The sequence below is a fragment of the Oryzias latipes genome, chromosome 2 (genome assembly GCF_053564925.1).
Source record: "Oryzias latipes strain Hd-rR chromosome 2, Olatipes_Hd-rR_3.1".
Taxonomy (NCBI): domain Eukaryota; kingdom Metazoa; phylum Chordata; class Actinopteri; order Beloniformes; family Adrianichthyidae; genus Oryzias; species Oryzias latipes.
The window spans coordinates 20,148,208-20,169,312 of NC_136238.1; the positions used below are offsets into that span (position 1 = coordinate 20,148,208).

General features: G+C 41.7%; 5 non-coding genes across 5 annotated transcripts; all 5 read right to left on the reverse strand.

Moving 5' to 3' along the window:
* Positions 1-4,436: 4,436 nt before the first annotated feature.
* trnah-gug (transfer RNA histidin (anticodon GUG)) lies at positions 4,437-4,508 on the reverse strand. Its single transcript has one exon. It is a non-coding gene; the product is annotated as a tRNA-His (tRNA).
* A 4,818-nt stretch (positions 4,509-9,326) lies between these two features.
* Positions 9,327-9,398, reverse strand: trnah-gug (transfer RNA histidin (anticodon GUG)). Its single transcript has one exon. It is a non-coding gene; the product is annotated as a tRNA-His (tRNA).
* A 1,557-nt stretch (positions 9,399-10,955) lies between these two features.
* On the reverse strand, positions 10,956-11,027 carry trnah-gug (transfer RNA histidin (anticodon GUG)). Its single transcript has one exon. It is a non-coding gene; the product is annotated as a tRNA-His (tRNA).
* A 1,556-nt stretch (positions 11,028-12,583) lies between these two features.
* trnah-gug (transfer RNA histidin (anticodon GUG)) lies at positions 12,584-12,655 on the reverse strand. The gene has a single exon. It is a non-coding gene; the product is annotated as a tRNA-His (tRNA).
* Positions 12,656-15,859: 3,204 nt separating this feature from the next.
* Positions 15,860-15,931, reverse strand: trnah-gug (transfer RNA histidin (anticodon GUG)). The gene has a single exon. It is a non-coding gene; the product is annotated as a tRNA-His (tRNA).
* Between the last annotated feature and the right edge of the window lie 5,174 nt (positions 15,932-21,105).

Sequence of the window (21,105 nt, forward strand, 5' to 3'; positions counted from 1 at the left end):
CTGGTATTGTGAGTCCTTGCTCCGCATTACTGTTCAGTGGTAATAAAACAGATTTATTCCAATTAATGGAATAGTCTGATATAGAAGAGAATTCATTAATGATTGTTGCCGTTTCATTTACAGAATGTATATTACTTAAAAACAGTAATATGTCATCTGCATAGAGACTAATTTTATGATGGCTGTGTTTGGTTTTAATTCCTTTAATACTCTCATTCTGTCTTATTGCTGCAGCTAGAGGCTCGATAAATATTGCAAAAAGCGAGGGGGAGAGTGGGCAACCCTGTCTAGTTCCTCTTCCAAGAAAAAACCTGTTGGAAGTCTGTTTATTAGTTCTAACTGATGCATTGGGGTTGTGATATAATATTTTGATCCAATTGATGAATGATTCTCCAAACCCAAACTTATGGAGGGCAGCAATGAGGAACTTCCAATTTACTCTATCAAAGGCTTTTTCAGCATCCAGTGATAGTATAGTCATTTCCTGGTTTTTGATGGTGGCAAAGTCTATTATGTTAACGAGTCTGCGGACATTGTCATCCGAGTGTCTGCCTTTGATGAATCCAGTTTGATCAAAGTCAATTATGTGAGGAGTGACTTTTTCTATTCTCTGTGCTAGTGCTTTGCAGATAATTTTTACATCTGCATTAATTAAAGAAATGGGGCGATAGCTTGAAGGACTCGTGGGGTCTTTGTCTGGTTTTAGAAGAAGGATAATGTTGGCAGAGTTCATGTTAGGTGGTAGAGATTGGCTTTCATTGATAAATTTTACCGTTTTATAAAACGTTGGTGCCAGTTGTTCCCAGAATTCCTTATAAAACTCTGCAGGAAAGCCGTCAGGCCCTGGTGCTTTACCATTAGGCATAAGTAACAGAGCTTCATGAAGCTCAGACAACGAGAGCGGAGAGTCTAAATTTGTGATTTGATCTTCGTTTAACTTGGGCAGGTTTATATTGTTGAGAAATGAGTTGATGCTTTGTTCTGATGGATTGATCTGTGGAGTGTATAAGTTTTGATAAAAGTCTTTAAACGCATTATTAATTTTTACCGGGTCATGGGTGACATTTCCTGTTTGGTCCATAATCGAGGTGATTGTTGATTTTTCTTTATTAATTTTAAGCTGATTAGCTAGAAATTTGCCAGATTTATTTGAGTTTTCATATCTTTCCAGTCGAAGCCTTTGTATCTGGAATTGTGTTTGTTTATTGATGATGTCATTTAACTGCAGTTTTAAATTTTTTAGGTCGCCCAGTATGTGTTCCTGTGCAGAAGCAGCATAAGCAGTCTCCAGAGTTTTTATTTTATTTCCTAATTCTAATAAATCTGCTTTCTCCTTGCGTTTTTTATGCGTTGAATAAGAGATGATTTTCCCTCTCATGACTGCTTTTGCTGCTTCCCAAAGAATACTTGGTGATATTTCAGAAGTATCGTTGAATTCTAAGAAGGTTGCCCACTCTTTTTTAAAGAATTCAATAAATTCCTGGTCTTTTAACAGAGACGTATTAAACCTCCAGGTTGAACCCGAGGGTCTGGGTACTTCCCTTGAAATAGTAACAGAAACTGGTGCATGGTCACTGATAATAATTGGATGAATGTTGGAACTTTTAATTTCTTTCAAAAGGGAGTTACTGACTAATAAATAATCTAAACGAGATTGTGAATGGTGAACTGGAGAAAAAAAGGTGAACCCCTTAGTGCTTGGATGACATGAGCGCCAAGCGTCGCAGAGACCCAGATCATTCATGTACTGCTTTAGAATACTTGCAGACTGCCATGTACGCTGGTTTGCTGCTGTGCTGAGTCTTTCAAGTTCAGGGTCCAAAACAAGGTTGACGTCTCCTCCTATAATGATTGTGGAGTCAGAGTGAACTGAGAGTGAGGTGAAGAATCTGTGAAAGAAGGAAGAGTCGTCAGCATTCGGGCCATAGATGCTGGCGATGCAAAAGTCTTTATTCTGAATGGATATATTAATGATTACAAATCTGCCTTCTGGGTCAGTAACTGTATCCTTATGAGTAAATGTAACATTTTTATTAATCAAAACTGCAACCCCTCTTTGTTTGGAGTTGAAACTGGCAGAATACATAGCTGGATACTGGGAACAGCACAGGAGATGACCAGCTGATAATGATAAATGGGTCTCCTGCAGCAGAGCTATATCTGCTTTAAGATCATTCAGGTGATTTAACACTTTCAATCTCTTTGGCCCAGAACCAAGTCCACGCACATTCCAGCTAACGATGTTAAGACTGCTCATAGCTGTTCTAACCGGGAGAGTGCAAGGCTAAATAGTGCGTGTGCCCGTCCGTGTGCGCGTGCCCGCTGTGCGTACCTGCTACACTGACAAGCGCTATGCGTTGTGGGTGAACGTATCTTGGCTATGAGCTGCATGTTATGTGCGTCCTGTGTGAGCCTAAGTGAGGTTTTTGCAGTTTATCAACGTGTGTGTGCGGGATCGCGTGTGCATGCTCTTATGCGCGCTAGTATGCGCGCGCGCCCGTTCCGTGCATAAATAAATACTCACCATGGTTGCGTTGACTTTACCTGATTCACATATGAGGACATGGGAAGGGGGGGGGACAAGAGAAAAGAGAGAGGGAAAGAGAAAGAACAAAAAACAAAAACAACGAAACAACAACAGAAACATGAATGTGAGAGAAAGAAAAAACACTTTTCCTGAGAGGTGTGGATTATTGATGATCCGATTATTTCCTAGTTAAATAAGTTTGCGGGTTTCTTCTGGGCAGCGCAGATGTCAGTGCGCCTCTGAAAGCCTTCAGCACAGCCAGGGTGTTACCTCTGGGTCCCGGAACAGCTTGCCATTCACAAAAAGTTTATCAACAGCAACCACCGCGCGTGCTCCAGCAGACAGGTGCTTCCTCCTCAGCGGGAAGAGGATTTTCCGACGGCGGAGGATCTCGCCTGGGAACTGATCATTCACGCTGTAATGTGTGTCTTTCAGCTCGCGCCCTCTGCTTTTTACCTGCATCTTTTGTTTATAATGTTCAAATTTAGCAACAATAGGACGGGGACGCTGATTGTCCGGCCTTTTTCCTCCGAGCCGGTGAACCCTGTGGAAGGAGATCTTCTGGACTTCTTCCTTGGGGAGTTTCAGGTGGACCTCTATAAAGGACTTAACAATGTTCTCCGGGACTTCCCCTGCCTCTTCTGGAATCCCTGCGAACACTAGATTGTCCCTCATGCTCCTCGCCTGAAGATCCAGGAGGGTTTCCTTGATGGATCGGTTTTCCTCAGAGAGACGGGCGGTGTCGTGGCCCAAGATCTTCACGGTCTCTCTGAGGGCCTGGTTCTCCGCTGCGAGCTCCTGCACCTGCTGTTGGCTGAACTCCAGAGACTCTCGCAGACCTTGGAATTCCTTATGGAGGATCTCCAGCAGATTTAAACGGCAATCAAGGCTGGAGAGCCTTTTATCAATTGAATCCAGGATATCACTCATGTTGCTGCCTGGGGAGGAGGCAGCCCCCGGGGAGTCTTCGGGACGGTTGCGTTTGGTGGACGGAGTGGCGGTGTTGGATTTCTTCATGAGGCAGGTATTGAAACACTCGTCGATGTAATTCTCCAGATCCTCCAGGTCCTCCAGGTCATCCAGGCTGGCAAATGCTTGACAAACTTTTTCAGATTTTTATTTTTTAAACTTTCTGGATTATTTAAATATGGCGGTGTAATTAAATAAATCAAAAATGTTTGTTCACAACTTACGCGCCGCCAAGTAAACTCACCACACTCCTCTCGTCGGCTCTCGCGATACTACAGCATCACGTGCTCCCTACAGCATCCTATTCTCTTGTAAGTTGATGTACAGATGATGCTGTTGTACGGAGCTCCTAAGCCATATTCTAATTAAAGCACAATTTAGACCTTCAGTTACATAGGCCTTGTCAGGAAAAAAAATACGCAACCCTGGACGGTCAGCACAAGGAACATGCACTGATCACATGAACAGCCCCTGAACAGTCAACAGGATAGCAGGGATTAAAACCATTGAAAATCTGTATGACTTACCTACATCTTTCTCAACAAATACTCTTAAGACTATCTTTTTTTCAGTTGGGTTACGGCTCACAATGGCCTTTCCGTCCAACTCCAGCAGCATCATGGGCTGTCAGGGACAAGTAATAACTCACTCCACCCTTGGACAGGCGTGACGTAATAGACATTGAAAATCTCGTTGTTTAGTGTACATGAATGAACCCCAAATAATCACAGTTTAATTGAAGTTCCAAAGCATTTTGAAGTTGCGGAAGTGTTGTCCAACAGACTGAAGCTGTTGGGCATGTGGAGTCCAGACAGCCAAGTTCTGGCATCTTGGATGTGTTTTTGCTCCAAGAAGATGTAAAGTTTTACAGCTTTGAAGGGGTTCATGATAAAATCTTGTAAGTTTACAGAAAGGGATTATTCAGAATTTCTGAACATCTTGCTGTGACCCGGATTCGAACCGGGGTTGCTGCGGCCACAACGCAGAGTACTAACCACTATACGATCACAGCTGAGAAGGGATGGTGGTCATAGTTCTACTCTTTGTTGCTCTCCAGGGCTTTTTTGTCAGAACACAGTTGGACCTCAAGAACAGTAGAAATGCTAAGTTTGTTGTCTTCATACACACATATAGGAGAGACACATTTTCACATCACAATCACAGCAGGTGACCACTCTGGTCTTTCATTCACAATACTTTTGCCCCTTTTAGTTAAAAACATTGTTCCATTCTCTCTTTACTTAGTATCAGCCTAACAGCGGCATGTGGGTAGAAATTGGCTTCAATAACCACACAAAAAACACCATAGAGATCTATGTACACCAAGGTGTGAGACAAGAAAACCAACCTTCAAGAAGAAGACTCTATCACAACAGCTGTCTTTACTGAGTCTGAAAGTGACACCAAAATGAAGACAAAAATAATAGGCTCATTTCCACCATGCCTTCCCATGTGTCCAAGGGTCCTTGGGCAAGACATTAAATCCAGTTTTTGTCCTGGTCGTTTAAGGTTGGCGCCAATATTTAGCAATGTGTGAATGTGTGTGTCTATTGGGGAATGGGACTGTGAATTTAAAGCAAGCCTCCTAGGAAGGTAGTAAAGCACTGCATAAGTAGCATATGCTGCTAACTATTTATTCAGATTTTCACCGGTAGAAGAATCTGACAGTGAGATCAATTCAAATGCACAGAATTGTGTGTTGCTGTGACACTTGGATGGGAACTTGGTGACTAAAGGCCATAGATGTTTAAAGCTAAAGCCATGTGCACCTGTACGGTTACTGTGGCTTTTTGAGTTATCCATGCCCATGGATGGTCGTAGAGAGGAGTGGCTGCATTCATAAGGAGAGTACAGGTGTGTTTGAGAGTTCCCTTTAGGCTTGTTGAAAGCAGAAGCTATGATTGTTATGCGTATGGTAAGTGTTTTGTGAAGTATTCTCTTGTAAGTTGATGTACAGATGATGCTGTTGTACGGAGCTCCTAAGCCATATTCTAATTATAGCACAATTTTGACCTTCAGTTACATAAGCCTTTGCAGCAAAAAAAATACGCAACCCTGGACGGTCAGCACAAGGAACATGCACTGATCACATGAACAGCCCCTGAACAGTCAACAGGATAGCAGGGATTAAAATCATTGAAAATCTGTATGACTCACCTACATCTTTCACAACAAATACTCTTAAGACTATCTTTTTTTCAGTTGGGTTAGGGCTCACAATGGCCTTTCCGTCCAACTCCAGCAGCATCGTAGGCCGTCAGGGACAAGTAATAACTCACTCCGCCCTTGGACAGGCGTGACATAATAGACATTGAAATTCTCATTGTTTAGTGTACATGAATGAACCCCAAATAATCACAGTTTAATTGAAGTTCCAAAGCATTTTGAAGTTGCGGAAGTGTTGTCCAACAGACTGAAGCTGTTGGGCATGTGGAGTCCAGACAGCCAAGTTCTGGCATCTTGGATGTGTTTTTGCTCCAAGAAGATGTAAAGTTTTACAGCTTTGAAGGGGTTCATGATAAAATCTTGTAAGTTTACAGAAGGGGATTATTCAGAATTTCTGAACATCTTGCTGTGACCCGGATTCGAACCGGGGTTGCTGCGGCCACAACGCAGAGAACTAACCACTACACGATCACAGCTGAGAAGGGATGGTGGTCATAGTTCTACTCTTTGTTGCTCTCCAGGGCTTTTTTGTCAGAACACAGTTGGACCTCAAGAACAGTAGAAATGCTAAGTTTGTTGTCTTCATACACACATATAGGAGAGACACATTTTCACATCACAATCACAGCAGGTGACCACTCTGGTCTTTCATTCACAATACTTTTGTCCCTTTTAGTCAAAAACATTGTTCCATTCTCTCTTTACTTAGTATCAGCCTAACAGCGGCATGTGGGTAGAAACTGGCTTTAATCACCATACAGAAAACACCATAGAGATCTATGTACACCAAGGTGTGAGACAAGAAAACCAACCTTCAAGAAGAAGACTCTATCACAACAGCTGTCTTTACTGAGTCTGAAAGTGACACCAAAATGAAGACAAAAATAATAGGCTCATTTCCACCATGCCTTCCCATGTGTCCAAGGGTCCTTGGGCAAGACATTAAATCCAGTTTTTGTCCTGGTCGTTTAAGGTTGGCGCCAATATTTAGCAATGTGTGAATGTGTGTGTCTATTGGGGAATGGGACTGTGAATTTAAAGCAAGCCTCCTAGGAAGGTAGTAAAGCACTGCATAAGTAGCATATGCTGCTAACTATTTATTCAGATTTTCACCGGTAGAAGAATCTGACAGTGAGATCAATTCAAATGCACAGAATTGTGTGTTGCTGTGACACTTGGATGGGAACTTGGTGACTAAAAGCCATAGATGTTTAAAGCTAAAGCCATGTGCACCTGTACGGTTACTGTGGCTTTTTGAGTTATCCATGCCCATGGATGGTCGTAGAGAGGAGTGGCTGCATTCATAAGGAGAGTACAGGTGTGTTTGAGAGTTCCCTTTAGGCTTGTTGAAAGCAGAAGCTATGATTGTTATGCGTATGGTAAGTGTTTTGTGAAGTATTCTCTTGTAAGTTGATGTACAGATGATGCTGTTGTACGGAGCTCCTAAGCCATATTCTAATTATAGCACAATTTTGACCTTCAGTTACATAAGCCTTTGCAGCAAAAAAAATACGCAACCCTGGACGGTCAGCACAAGGAACATGCACTGATCACATGAACAGCCCCTGAACAGTCAACAGGATAGCAGGGATTAAAATCATTGAAAATCTGTATGACTCACCTACATCTTTCACAACAAATACTCTTAAGACTATCTTTTTTTCAGTTGGGTTAGGGCTCACAATGGCCTTTCCGTCCAACTCCAGCAGCATCGTAGGCCGTCAGGGACAAGTAATAACTCACTCGGCCCTTGGACAGGCGTGACATAATAGACATTGAAATTCTCATTGTTTAGTGTACATGAATGAACCCCAAATAATCACAGTTTAATTGAAGTTCCAAAGCATTTTGAAGTTGCGGAAGTGTTGTCCAACAGACTGAAGCTGTTGGGCATGTGGAGTCCAGACAGCCAAGTTCTGGCATCTTGGATGTGTTTTTGCTCCAAGAAGATGTAAAGTTTTACAGCTTTGAAGGGGTTCATGATAAAATCTTGTAAGTTTACAGAAAGGGATTATTCAGAATTTCTGAACATCTTGCTGTGACCCGGATTCGAACCGGGGTTGCTGCGGCCACAACGCAGAGAACTAACCACTACACGATCACAGCTGAGAAGGGATGGTGGTCATAGTTCTACTCTTTGTTGCTCTCCAGGGCTTTTTTGTCAGAACACAGTTGGACCTCAAGAACAGTAGAAATGCTAAGTTTGTTGTCTTCATACACACATATAGGAGAGACACATTTTCACATCACAATCACAGCAGGTGACCACTCTGGTCTTTCATTCACAATACTTTTGTCCCTTTTAGTCAAAAACATTGTTCCATTCTCTCTTTACTTAGTATCAGCCTAACAGCGGCATGTGGGTAGAAACTGGCTTTACTCACCATACAGAAAACACCATAGAGATCTTGGTACACCAAGGTGTAAGACAAAAAAACCAACCTTCAAGAAGAAGACTCTATCACAACAGCTGTCTTTACTGAGTCTGAAAGTGTCACCAAAATAAAGACAAAAACAACAGGCTCATTTCCACCATGCCTTCCCATCTGTCCAAGGGTCCTTGGGCAAGTCATTAAATCCTGTTTTTGTCCTGGTCGTTTAAGGTTGGCGCCAATATTTAGCAATGTGTGAATGTGTGTGTCTATTGGGGAATGGGACTGTGAATTTAAAGCAAGCCTCCTAGGAAGGTAGTAAAGCACTGCATAAGTAGCATCTGCTGCTAACTATTTATTCAGATTTTCACCGGTAGAAGAATCTGACAGTGAGATCAATTCAAATGCACAGAATTGTGTGTTGCTGTGACACTTGGATGGGAACTTGGTGACTAAAGGCCATAGATGTTTAAAGCTAAAGCCATGTGCACCTGTACGGTTACTGTGGCTTTTTGGGTTATCCATGCCCATGGATGGTCGTAGAGAGGAGTGGCTGCATTCATAAGGAGAGTACAGGTGTGTTTGAGAGTTCCCTTTAGGCTTGTTGAAAGCAGAAGCTAGGATTGTTATGCGTATGGTAAGTGTTTTGTGAAGTATTCTCTTGTAAGTTGATGTACAGATGATGCTGTTGTACGGAGCTCCTAAGCCATATTCTAATTATAGCACAATTTTGACCTTCAGTTACATAAGCCTTTGCAGCAAAAAAAATACGCAACCCTGGACGGTCAGCACAAGGAACATGCACTGATCACATGAACAGCCCCTGAACAGTCAACATGATAGCAGGGATTAAAATCATTGAAAATCTGTATGACTCACCCACATCTTTCACAACAAATACTCTTAAGACTATCTTTTTTTCAGTTGGGTTAGGGCTCACAATGGCCTTTCCGTCCAACTCCAGCAGCATCGTAGGCCGTCAGGGACAAGTAATAACTCACTCCGCCCTTGGACAGGCGTGACGTAATAGACATTGAAATTCTCATTGTTTAGTGTACATGAATGAACCCCAAATAATCACAGTTTAATTGAAGTTCCAAAGCATTTTGAAGTTGCGGAAGTGTTGTCCAACAGACTAAAGCTGTTGGGCATGTGGAGTCCAGACAGCCAAGTTCTGGCATCTTGGATGTGTTTTTGCTCCAAGAAGATGTAAAGTTTTACAGCTTTGAAGGGGTTCATGATAAAATCTTGTAAGTTTACAGAAAGGGATTATTCAGAATTTCTGAACATCTTGCTGTGACCCGGATTCGAACCGGGGTTGCTGCGGCCACAACGCAGAGTACTAACCACTATACGATCACAGCTGAGAAGGGATGGTGGTCATAGTTCTACTCTTTGTTGCTCTCCAGGGCTTTTTTGTCAGAACACAGTTGGACCTCAAGAACAGTAGAAATGCTAAGTTTGTTGTCTTCATACACACATATAGGAGAGACACATTTTCACATCACAATCACAGCAGGTGACCACTCTGGTCTTTCATTCACAATACTTTTGTCCCTTTTAGTCAAAAACATTGTTCCATTCTCTCTTTACTTAGTATCAGCCTAACAGCGGCATGTGGGTAGAAACTGGCTTTAATCACCATACAGAAAACACCATAGAGATCTTGGTACACCAAGGTGTGAGACAAAAAAACCAACCTTCAAGAAGAAGACTCTATCATTGCCGATGTTTTTACTGAGTCTGAAAGTGACACCAAAATGAAGACAAAAACAACAGGCTCATTTCCACCATGCCTTCCCATCTGTCCAAGGGTCCTTGGGCAAGTCATTAAATCCTGTTTTTGTCCTGGTCGTTTAAGGTTGGCGCCAATATTTAGCAATGTGTCAATGTGTGTGTCTATTGGGGAATGGGACTGTGAATTTAAAGCAAGCCTTCTATGAAGGTAGTAAAGCACTGCATAAGTAGCATATGGTGCTAACTATTTATTCAGATTTTCACCGGTAGAAGAATCTGACAGTGAGATCAATTCAAATGCACAGAATTGTGTGTTCCTGTGACACTTGGATGGGAACTTGGTGACTGAAGGCCATAGATGTTTAAAGCTAAAGCCATGTGCACCTGTACGGTTGCTGTGGCTTTTTGGGTTATCATGCCCATGGATGGTCGTAGAGAGGAGTGGCTGCATTCATAAGGAGAGTACCGGTGTGTTTGAGAGTTCCCTTTAGGCTTGTTGAAAGCAGAAGCTATGATTGTTGTGCGTAAGGTAAGTGTTTTGTGAGGTATTCTCTTGTAAGTTGATGTACAGATGATGCTGTTGTACGGAGCTCCTAAGCCATATTCTAATTAAAGCACAATTTAGACCTTCAGTTACATAGGCCTTGTCAGGAAAAAAAATACGCAACCCTGGACGGTCAGCACAAGGAACATGCACTGATCACATGAACAGCCCCTGAACAGTCAACAGGATAGCAGGGATTAAAACCATTGAAAATCTGTATGACTTACCTACATCTTTCTCAACAAATACTCTTAAGACTATCTTTTTTTCAGTTGGGTTACGGCTCACAATGGCCTTTCCGTCCAACTCCAGCAGCATCGTGGGCCGTCAGGGACAAGTAATAACTCACTCCGCCCTTGGACAGGCGTGACATAATAGACATTGAAAATCTCATTGTTTAGTGTACATGAATGAACCCCAAATAATCACAGTTTAATTGAAGTTCCAAAGCATTTTGAAGTTGCGGAAGTGTTGTCCAACAGACTGAAGCTGTTGGGCATGTGGAGTCCAGACAGCCAAGTTCTGGCATCTTGGATGTGTTTTTGCTCCAAGAAGATGTAAAGTTTTACAGCTTTGAAGGGGTTCATGATAAAATCTTGTAAGTTTACAGAAAGGGATTATTCAGAATTTCTGAACATCTTGCTGTGACCCGGATTCGAACCGGGGTTGCTGCGGCCACAACGCAGAGTACTAACCACTATACGATCACAGCTGAGAAAGGATGGTGGTCATAGTTCTACTCTTTGTTGCTCTCCAGGGCTTTTTTGTCAGAACACAGTTGGACCTCAAGAACAGTAGAAATGCTAAGTTTGTTGTCTTCATACACACATATAAGAGAGACACATTTTCACATCACAATCACAGCAGGTGACCACTCTGGTCTTTCATTCACAATACTTTTGTCCCTTTTAGTCAAAAACATTGTTCCATTCTCTCTTTACTTAGTATCAGCCTAACAGCGGCATGTGGGTAGAAACTGGCTTTAATCACCATACAGAAAACACCATAGAGATCTTGGTACACCAAGGTGTGAGACAAAAAAACCAACCTTCAAGAAGAAGACTCTATCATTGCCGATGTTTTTACTGAGTCTGAAAGTGACACCAAAATGAAGACAAAAACAACAGGCTCATTTACACCATGCCTTCCCATCTGTCCAAGGGTCCTTGGGCAAGTCATTAAATCCTGTTTTTGTCCTGGCCGTTTAAGGTTGGCGCCAATATTTAGCAATGTGTCAATGTGTGTGTCTATTGGGGAATGGGACTGTGAATTTAAAGCAAGCCTTCTATGAAGGTAGTAAAGCACTGCATAAGTAGCATCTGCTGCTAACTATTTATTCAGATTTTCACCGGTAGAAGAATCTGACAGTGAGATCAATTCAAATGCACAGAATTGTGTGTTCCTGTGACACTTGGATGGGAACTTGGTGACTGAAGGCCATAGATGTTTAAAGCTAAAGCCATGTGCACCTGTACGGTTGCTGTGGCTTTTTGGGTTATCATGCCCATGGATGGTCGTAGAGAGGAGTGGCTGCATTCATAAGGAGAGTACCGGTGTGTTTGAGAGTTCCCTTTAGGCTTGTTGAAAGCAGAAGCTATGATTGTTGTGCGTATGGTAAGTGTTTTGTGAGGTATTCTCTTGTAAGTTGATGTACAGATGATGCTGTTGTACGGAGCTCCTAAGCCATATTCTAATTAAAGCACAATTTAGACCTTCAGTTACATAGGCCTTGTCAGGAAAAAAAATACGCAACCCTGGACGGTCAGCACAAGGAACATGCATGATCACATGAACAGCCCCTGAACAGTCAACAGGATAGCAGGGATTAAAATCATTGAAAATCTGTATGACTCACCTACATCTTTCACAACAAATACTCTTCAGACTATCTTTTTTTCAGTTGGGTTAGGGCTCACAATGGCCTTTCCGGCCAACTCCAGCAGCATCGTAGGCCGTCAGGGACAAGTAATAACTCACTTCGCCCTTGGACAGGCGTGACATAATAGACATTGAAATTCTCATTGTTTAGTGTACATGAATGAACCCCAAATAATCACAGTTTAATTGAAGTTCCAAAGCATTTTGAAGTTGCGGAAGTGTTGTCCAACAGACTGAAGCTGTTGGGCATGTGGAGTCCAGACAGCCAAGTTCTGGCATCTTGGATGTGTTTTTGCTCCAAGAAAATGTAAAGTTTTACAGCTTTGAAGGGGTTCATGATAAAATCTTGTAAGTTTACAGAAAGGGATTATTCAGAATTTCTGAACATCTTGCTGTGACCCGGATTCGAACCGGGGTTGCTGCGGCCACAACGCAGAGTACTAACCACTATACGATCACAGCTGAGAAGGGATGGTGGTCATAGTTCTACTCTTTGTTGCTCTCCAGGGCTTTTTTGTCAGAACACAGTTGGACCTCAAGAACAGTAGAAATGCTAAGTTTGTTGTCTTCATACACACATATAGGAGAGACACATTTTCACATCACAATCACAGCAGGTGACCACTCTGGTCTTTCATTCACAATACTTTTGTCCCTTTTAGTCAAAAACATTGTTCCATTCTCTCTTTACTTAGTATCAGCCTAACAGCGGCATGTGGGTAGAAACTGGCTTTAATCACCATACAGAAAACACCATAGAGATCTTGGTACACCAAGGTGTAAGACAAAAAAACCAACCTTCAAGAAGAAGACTCTATCATTGCCGCTGTCTTTACTGAGTCTGAAAGTGTCACCAAAATAAAGACAAAAACAACAGGCTCATTTCCACCATGCCTTCCCATCTGTCCAAGGGTCCTTGGGCAAGTCATTAAATCCTGTTTTTGTCCTGGTCATTTAAGGTTGGCGCCAATATTTAGCAATGTGTGAATGTGTGTGTCTATTGGGGAATGGGACTGTGAATTTAAAGCAAGCCTCCTAGGAAGGTAGTAAAGCACTGCATAAGTAGCATATGCTGCTAACTATTTATTCAGATTTTCACCGGTAGAAGAATCTGACAGTGAGATCAATTCAAATGCACAGAATTGTGTGTTGCTGTGACACTTGGATGGGAACTTGGTGACTAAAGGCCATAGATGTTTAAAGCTAAAGCCATGTGCACCTGTACGGTTGCTGTGGCTTTTTGGGTTATCCATGCCCATGGATGGTCTGTACGGTTACTGTGGTTTTTTGGGTTATCCATGCCCATGGATGGTTGTAGAGAGGAGTGGCTGCATTCATAAGGAGAGTTCAGGTGTGTTTGAGAGTTCCCTTTAGGCTTGTTGAAAGCAGAAGCTATGATTGTTGTGCGTATGGTAAGTGTTTTGTGAAGTATTCTCTTGTAAGTTGATGTACAGATGATGCTGTTGTACGGAGCTCCTAAGCCATATTCTAATTATAGCACAATTTTGACCTTCAGTTACATATGCCTTTGCAGCAAAAAAAATACGCAACCCTGGACGGTCAGCACAAGGAACATGCACTGATCACATGAAGACCCCCTGAACAGTCAACAGGATAGCAGGGATTAAAATCATTGAAAATCTGTATGACTCACCTACATCTTTCACAACAAATACTCTTAAGACTATCTTTTTTTCAGTTGGGTTAGGGCTCACAATGGCCTTTCCGTCCAACTCCAGCAGCATGGTGGGCCGTCAGGGACAAGTAATAACTCACTCCGCCCTTGGACAGGCGTGACGTAATAGACATTGAAATTCTCATTGTTTAGTGTACATGAATGAACCCCAAATAATCACAGTTTAATTGAAGTTCCAAAGCATTTTGAAGTTGCGGAAGTGTTGTCCAACAGACTGAAGCTGTTGGGCATGTGGAGTCCAGACAGCCAAGTTCTGGCATCTTGGATGTGTTTTTACTCCAGGAAGATGTAAAGTTTTACAGCTTTGAAGGGGTTCATGATAAAATCTTGTAAGTTTACAGAAATGGATTATTCAGAATTTCTGAACATCCTGCTGGGACCCGGATTCGAACCGGGGTTGCTGCGGCCACAACGCAGAGTACTAACCACTATACGATCACAGCTGAGAAGGGATGGTGGTCATAGTTCTAGTCTTTGTTGCTCTCCAGGTGTTTTTTGTCAGAACACAGTTGGACCTCAAGAACAGTAGAAATGCTAAGTTTGTTGTCTTCGTACACACATGTAGGAGAGACACATTTTCACATCACAATCACAGCAGGTGACCACTCTGGTCTTTCATTCACAATACTTTTGTCCCTTTTAGTCAAAAACATTGTTCCATTCTCTCTTTACTTAGTATCAGCCTAACAGCGGCATAAGGGTAGAAACTGGCTTTAATCACCATACAGAAAACACCATAGAGATCTTGGTACACCAAGGTGTGAGTCAAGAAAACCAACTCTTTACTGAGTCTGAAAGTGACACCAAAATGAAGACAAAAATAACAGGCTCATTTCCACCATGCCTTCCCATCTGTCCAAGGGTCCTTGGGCAAGACATTAAATCCAGTTTTTGTCCTGGTCGTTTAAGGTTGGTGCCAATATTTAGCAATGTGTGAATGTGTGTGTCTATTGGGGAATGGGACTGTGAATGTAAAGCAAGCCTCCTAGGAAGGTAGTAAAGCACTGCATAAGTAGCATATGCTGCTAACTATTTATTCAGATTTTCACCGGTAGAAGAATCTGACAGTGAGATCAATTCAAATGCACAGAATTGTGTGTTGCTTCTACACTTGGATGGGAACTTGGTGACTTAAGGCCATAGATGTTTAAAGCTAAAGCCATGTGCACCTGTACGGTTGCTGTAGCTTTTTGGGTTATCCATGCCCATGGATGGTCATAGAGAGGAGTGGCTGCATTCATAAGGAGAGTACAGGTTTGTTTGAGAGTTCCCTTTAGGCTTGTTGAAAGCAGAAGCTATGATTGTTGTACGTATGGTAAGTGTTTTGTGAAGTATTCTCTTGTAAGTTGATGTACAGATGATGCTGTTGTACGGAGCTCCTAAGCCATATTCTAATTAAAGCACAATTTAGACCTTCAGTTACATAGGCCTTGTCAGGAAAAAAAATACGCAACCCTGGACGGACAGCACAAGGAACATGCACTGATCACATGAACAGCCCCTGAACAGTCAACAAGATAGCAGGGATTAAAACCATTGAAAATCTGTATGACTTACCTACATCTTTCACAACAAATACTCTTAAGACTATCTTTTTTTCAGTTGGGTTAGGGCTCACAATGGCCTTTCCGTCCAGCTCCAGCAGCAGCATAGGCCGTCAGGGACAAGTAATAACTCACTCCGCCCTTGGACAGGCGTGACATAATAGACATTGAAATTCTCGTTGTTTAGTGTACATGAAGGAATCCAAAATAATGACAGTTTAATTGAAGTTCCAAAGCATTTTGAAGTTGTGGAAGTGTTGTCCAACAGACTGAAGTTGTTGGGCATGTGGAGTCCAGACAGCCAAGTTCTGGCATCTTGGATGTGTTTTTGCTCCAAGAAGATGTAAAGTTTTACAGCTTTGAAGGAGTTCATGATAAAATCTTGTAAGTTTACAGAACGGGATAATTCAGATTTTAAGAACATCCTGCTGTGACCCGGATTCGAACCGGGGTTGCTGCGGCCACAACGCAGAGTACTAACCACTATACGATCACAGCTGAGAGGTGATGGTGGTCACAGTTCTAGTCTTTGTTGCTCTCTAGGGCTTTTTTGTCAGAACACAGTTGGACCTCAAGAACAGCAGAAATGCTAAGTTTGTTGTCTTCATACACACATATAGGAGAGACACATTTTCACATCACAATCACAGCAGTTGGGTTAGGGCTCACAGCAAACTTACATCTAACCTTAACCATTCTTCCAGGTCCGTGATGCAAAGACAAAGGTTCTGGTAGGGATGGGAATAGAAGCCCCATGAAGCCTCATTGGGTTTTTTGTAATTGTGCCGGATAAATGAACCACCTATTCAGGGCTTCGAAACCACACAGAACAGCAGCATCTGGTGGCGGACTGGATGTATATTGAAATATGTTTCAACAAAGCTCCTTGTAACACTTCAATGTGGAAATAATGATGAAAAAACGTAAAAAAGAAAAATGTACATGTGATGAGAAGAGAAGTGTTTGACACAGCAAAATACATGTCACATGAAGAACAAAATACAAGCAAAAACAATATGGATATTGCCAGATTTAATCCTTGAGTCTCTGGAAGTGTATGCCATTGACTATTCCACTAAGCTATCTCTAACCACAAGAAAACGGTGTGCCATCATATATTCATCGCAGTGGTTTTTTTTTTTTGATACACAGCATTCATGATGTAGTGTTTTATTAGGAAAAACCGAGTTGAAATGATCCTGAGCCACAGAACGTTTTTAATAGGAGCCATGGTATAGTGCAGTGAACTGACGCTGATTCCAATACAGGGGAAACAATGGAACTGGTCGGGAAACGTTCAGGATTCATTTCGCATTTCTAGATAGGGCTACTACTGTTCAAAACACAAGTGACATCTGAAGCGTGGTTCGACCAAACGAATCATTTGGCGCGTCATTCTTCATCCACCACGTGATCTGCGCTAGTTGACACACGACCCGAAACACTGTGCCGAAACACTCTGTATCATGAAGGTCAACCGCGCGCCGAAGCGTTGTGTCAAACGAGCCATCCCTAGGTTCAGCACTGGCCTCTCGTATTTACAAATTATCTGCGAATAGTCACTTTCTTAATAAAACTCTACATTGATGACCCAAACTATTATGTTAGCATCCACCTCACACTTCCCAGCCTGTTTTCTTTCTATTAAAATGTGATAACCAATCTGTGCAAGACAATTCCTCTTGATCGTAAAATTTTACCGTCGTAATTTTTGCGGTTGATTGTAAAACCTGTGCCAGTATGTCACGTGACCGTCAACCCAGTAATACATATCAATGGTGACTGCTTTCATGCTACTGAGCAGCATCCTGCACCTATGGCATTGTGATTTTATGAAGGGGGCAGTTCTGCTCCGGTCCATATGTACTATTTAACCTGTTTTAAACTCTTACCTTTTCAACTCCACTCCACAAGTGGCCAGGATAGGCTCCGGCAGCCCCGTGACCCCGAAACGGAAAAACGGTACAGAAGAAAATGAATACCTTTTCAAATAATGTAGGACTTTAAACATTTGGAATATAAACTGTGAAAAAGAGAGAATCAAACTCTTAAAGTTTTTGTGGGTGGCTCTCAAAAGAGCCGTTGTTTGTCCGTCCTTGGAGGACAGAAAACCCCATTCTGGAGGTGCCATGGGTCTGCTCCCTCTGCAGGAAAGTGGATCATGAAGGAGTCTCTCAGCTGGAGAGCCTCTCTGTTGGCAGCAACCTATTTTATCTCGTGCAGCAGCTCGTCTTCAGTTACCACAGCCTTATCACTGCAGGTTCCTGTGGTGCTGAAGACTTGATGAAGCTGTGCCGAACACGAGAACTTCCCACTCTGCTGTGGATCTTCAGTCAGGCGTCAATACAGACCCCACTGTGGAGAGAGCATCCAGAAGGATTTCTTCACTAGCAGCCGGGCTGGTGAGAGGACGTAGTTAAATATGCACCTCTATTGAAAAAGGAGGCGCCCAGGGAATGACTGTATCCGGTTTCTCTGCAGTGGGAATGTCTCTTCTGCCACAAAGACACGGGGAAGGAGTTCTTTGTTTGTGTTTTGGGGGGATTGGGGACTCATTGGAGATAGACGATTGAATGATCCAATGTGAAGCGTCTAACCAAAGGGGGATAAAGCCAGTGTCCCACTGTGGCTCGTCCTGCCCCATCATCGACCACCAACAAGCAACCAAAGCCTCAAGAGGAAGTGCAGAAAAAGTTCCTTTGCTATGGGGGGCCTTCAGTACAACATGCTTGCTATCCACTGCCCCACTGGCCACTGCCCCACTGGCCACTGCCCCACTGGCCACTGCCCCACTGGCCACTGCCCCACTGGCCACTGCCTCAGAGCAATTAAAAGCCACCAGACAAGAACTCACTAGTCTGGCTCCAGGGTGGGGGCACTGGTAACTCTTATTGGGGGGAGTAGGTGGATCTAGTAATGAAAAGGTTTTTGTTTGAATCACCCTTAGTCTGGCCCGTCTCCCAGGACCAGTTTGAGGTGGAACACCACCCAGGTACTGGCTCCTTGGATCATTCGGGCTCGCAAACCACTCCACCACGATAAGGTGGCGATTCAGGGAGGGGATATTTATCAGTCGCTAGCCAATCACTAACAATTACTGTGGGGAAACTGAAATGCTGGGAGAAAACCCACAAGACTGCCGGGCTTTAATTTAGTTCATTATCTAAATATCTTGGTGACTGATTTATGTATGTATGTATGTATGTATGTATGTATGTATGTATGTATGTATGTATGTATGTATGTATGTATGTATGTATGTATGTATGTATGTATGTATGTATGTATGTATGTATGTATGTATGTATGTATGTATGTATGTATGTATGTATGTATGTATGTATGTATGTTTGTATGTATGTATGTATGTATGTATGTATGTATGTATGTATGTATGTATGTATGTATGTATGTATGTATGTATGTATGTATGTTTGTATGTGTGCATGTGTGCATGTGTGAATGTATTGATTTATATATTTACATATTTATTTATATATTTATATATGATATATATATTTACTCTTTTGTGTTTTATTATATTTTATTTTGTATTTTTTTTATTTATTCGTTATCAATTACTTATTATATAATTGGTTTGTAAATATTTTATTATTATTATTATTCTTTTTATTATTGTTTTTATTATATTTTTACTATTACTAACTACTATTTCTACTATAATTACTATCAGTTTTAGCCACATGCAGCTCAGACAGCCGAACAGAGAGAGAAGGCGTAGATGCAGACAGCGAGGGCAGATGGCGCCCTTAGCCTCTAATTCACTATTAGAAGTCTTTTTTAGAATCTGTGGAAAGCCGGAGCACCCGGAGAGAACCCACTAATGCACAAAAGAACACAAAAACTATTTTTCATATAGTGATTACCTTATTACCCTTGTGCTATTCAAGGCACTTTAAAGTTGGTTTACTGAGGGCTCTGTATTTATATTTGCATGTTTGGCCATAAATCTCTTTTCATATTTTGTTTAAGAACTTTATCTCTATATATTTTTGGATATTTCATGGATCACTATTTTTTGCTCTAAAACAATCTCTTTATGTAGATATATTCATGAGTCTATCTTTCTATCTTTGTTGTCTACGACAATATATCCTAACATATTTGCATATTTGTATATAAATTAATTTTGTTAGTGTTATATTTATACTTTTTAAAACAAAGATCAAGAGAAACTTCAGGTCAAACATAGATAAACGAACTAAATGAATATATGAATAATATAAAAAAACAAAGACTTACAAATATTTATCAACTTCAGACATGTTTCTCTACTTCCAAATAAAAAATAAATCTTAAAATGAATATATGACAACTTATATTTATCTTAGTAAAAACACTAACAATTTGTAATATTAAATAAAATAATATAAATACATGTAGAAAACCTGTCACACCTTTTTATTACAAAATTACTTATATTCCTACTAGCTAATGTTATCTAATATTTACACCTATGCATTGCTGCTTGCATTGGAGCTGACTTTAACGGCTGCTTCTTCTGACTGAACCCAACTGAACTGATGTGGTGGATTCACTTTCAGTGTGTCTAGCAGTTGAGAAGAGGCGTCCGGCTTTGCTTTAGGGCAAATGCTCTTAGTTTTTCTTCTCTTCGTGGTTTTCTGAGGTGCAGCTCCAATGGTAAAGATAGTCTTCTGAGGTTCTAACAACAAGGAGGCTTTTACTTTGTCCGATGTCGAGACTTTCTTTGCAAAAGAACTTTGTTGTTCAAAAGACTTTTCCTGAGGTGCACACCCACTTGATTTAGCCTGGCTGCTGACTTTAACGGCTGCTTCTTCTGACTGAACCCAACTGAACTGATGTGGTGGATTCACTTTCAGTGTGTCTAGCAGTTGAGAAGAGGCGTCCGGCTTTGCTTTAGGGCTAATGGTCTTATTTTTTCCTCTCCTTTTGGTCGTTTTCTTAGGTGCAGCTCCAATAGTAAACATACTTTTTTGTGATTCCAAACAAGCTGAGGCTGTTATTTGGTTCAATCCAGAGGCACTTTTAGGTCTATCAAATTCCGTCTGGATTGAGGTCTTCTGTTGAGGTGCACACACAATTGTCTCTGCTTGGTTGCTGATTCTATTGGTCGCTAAGTTGGACAGAAAGACCATCTCTACCACCTGAATTTCAAGATTTTCTCTTTTCTCCTTTTGTTTTCCAATTTGATCTTCCATGTGTGAATTTAGATTGTTGATTTCAAGCAGTTGTTTTGTGACCATTTCTGTCTCTTCTAAAACTGTCTTGTAACCCTTTGAGTAGCTTGGTTTCTTTTCCACCTTGAGGAATTCTGTCACATTTTGGATCTTCTCCTCAAGTTCTCTGATTTCCTTTCGCCTCTCTTGTCTAATGTGCCGCTCCTGCTCAATACTTTTTTCAGAAAACAACCAGTCTTCATCAGCCTTAAGTGCCTCCTGCTCATATTTCTTGAGGAGGTCCAGTTTTTTTGCGATGTTCCTTTCCCTCTTAGCTAAACAGCTTTTTAGCTTATTGCGCTGTGAGATCAATCCATTAAGATCGTTGACGTCAGTTTCTTCTTGAGACTCCTCTGATAGTGAGTCTTCTGAATCAGAATCACTTGAATTGTCATCCTCACTATCTGAATCAGAGGGTCCAAATGGATATTCTCTGGGGGTGGGAGAGTCCAG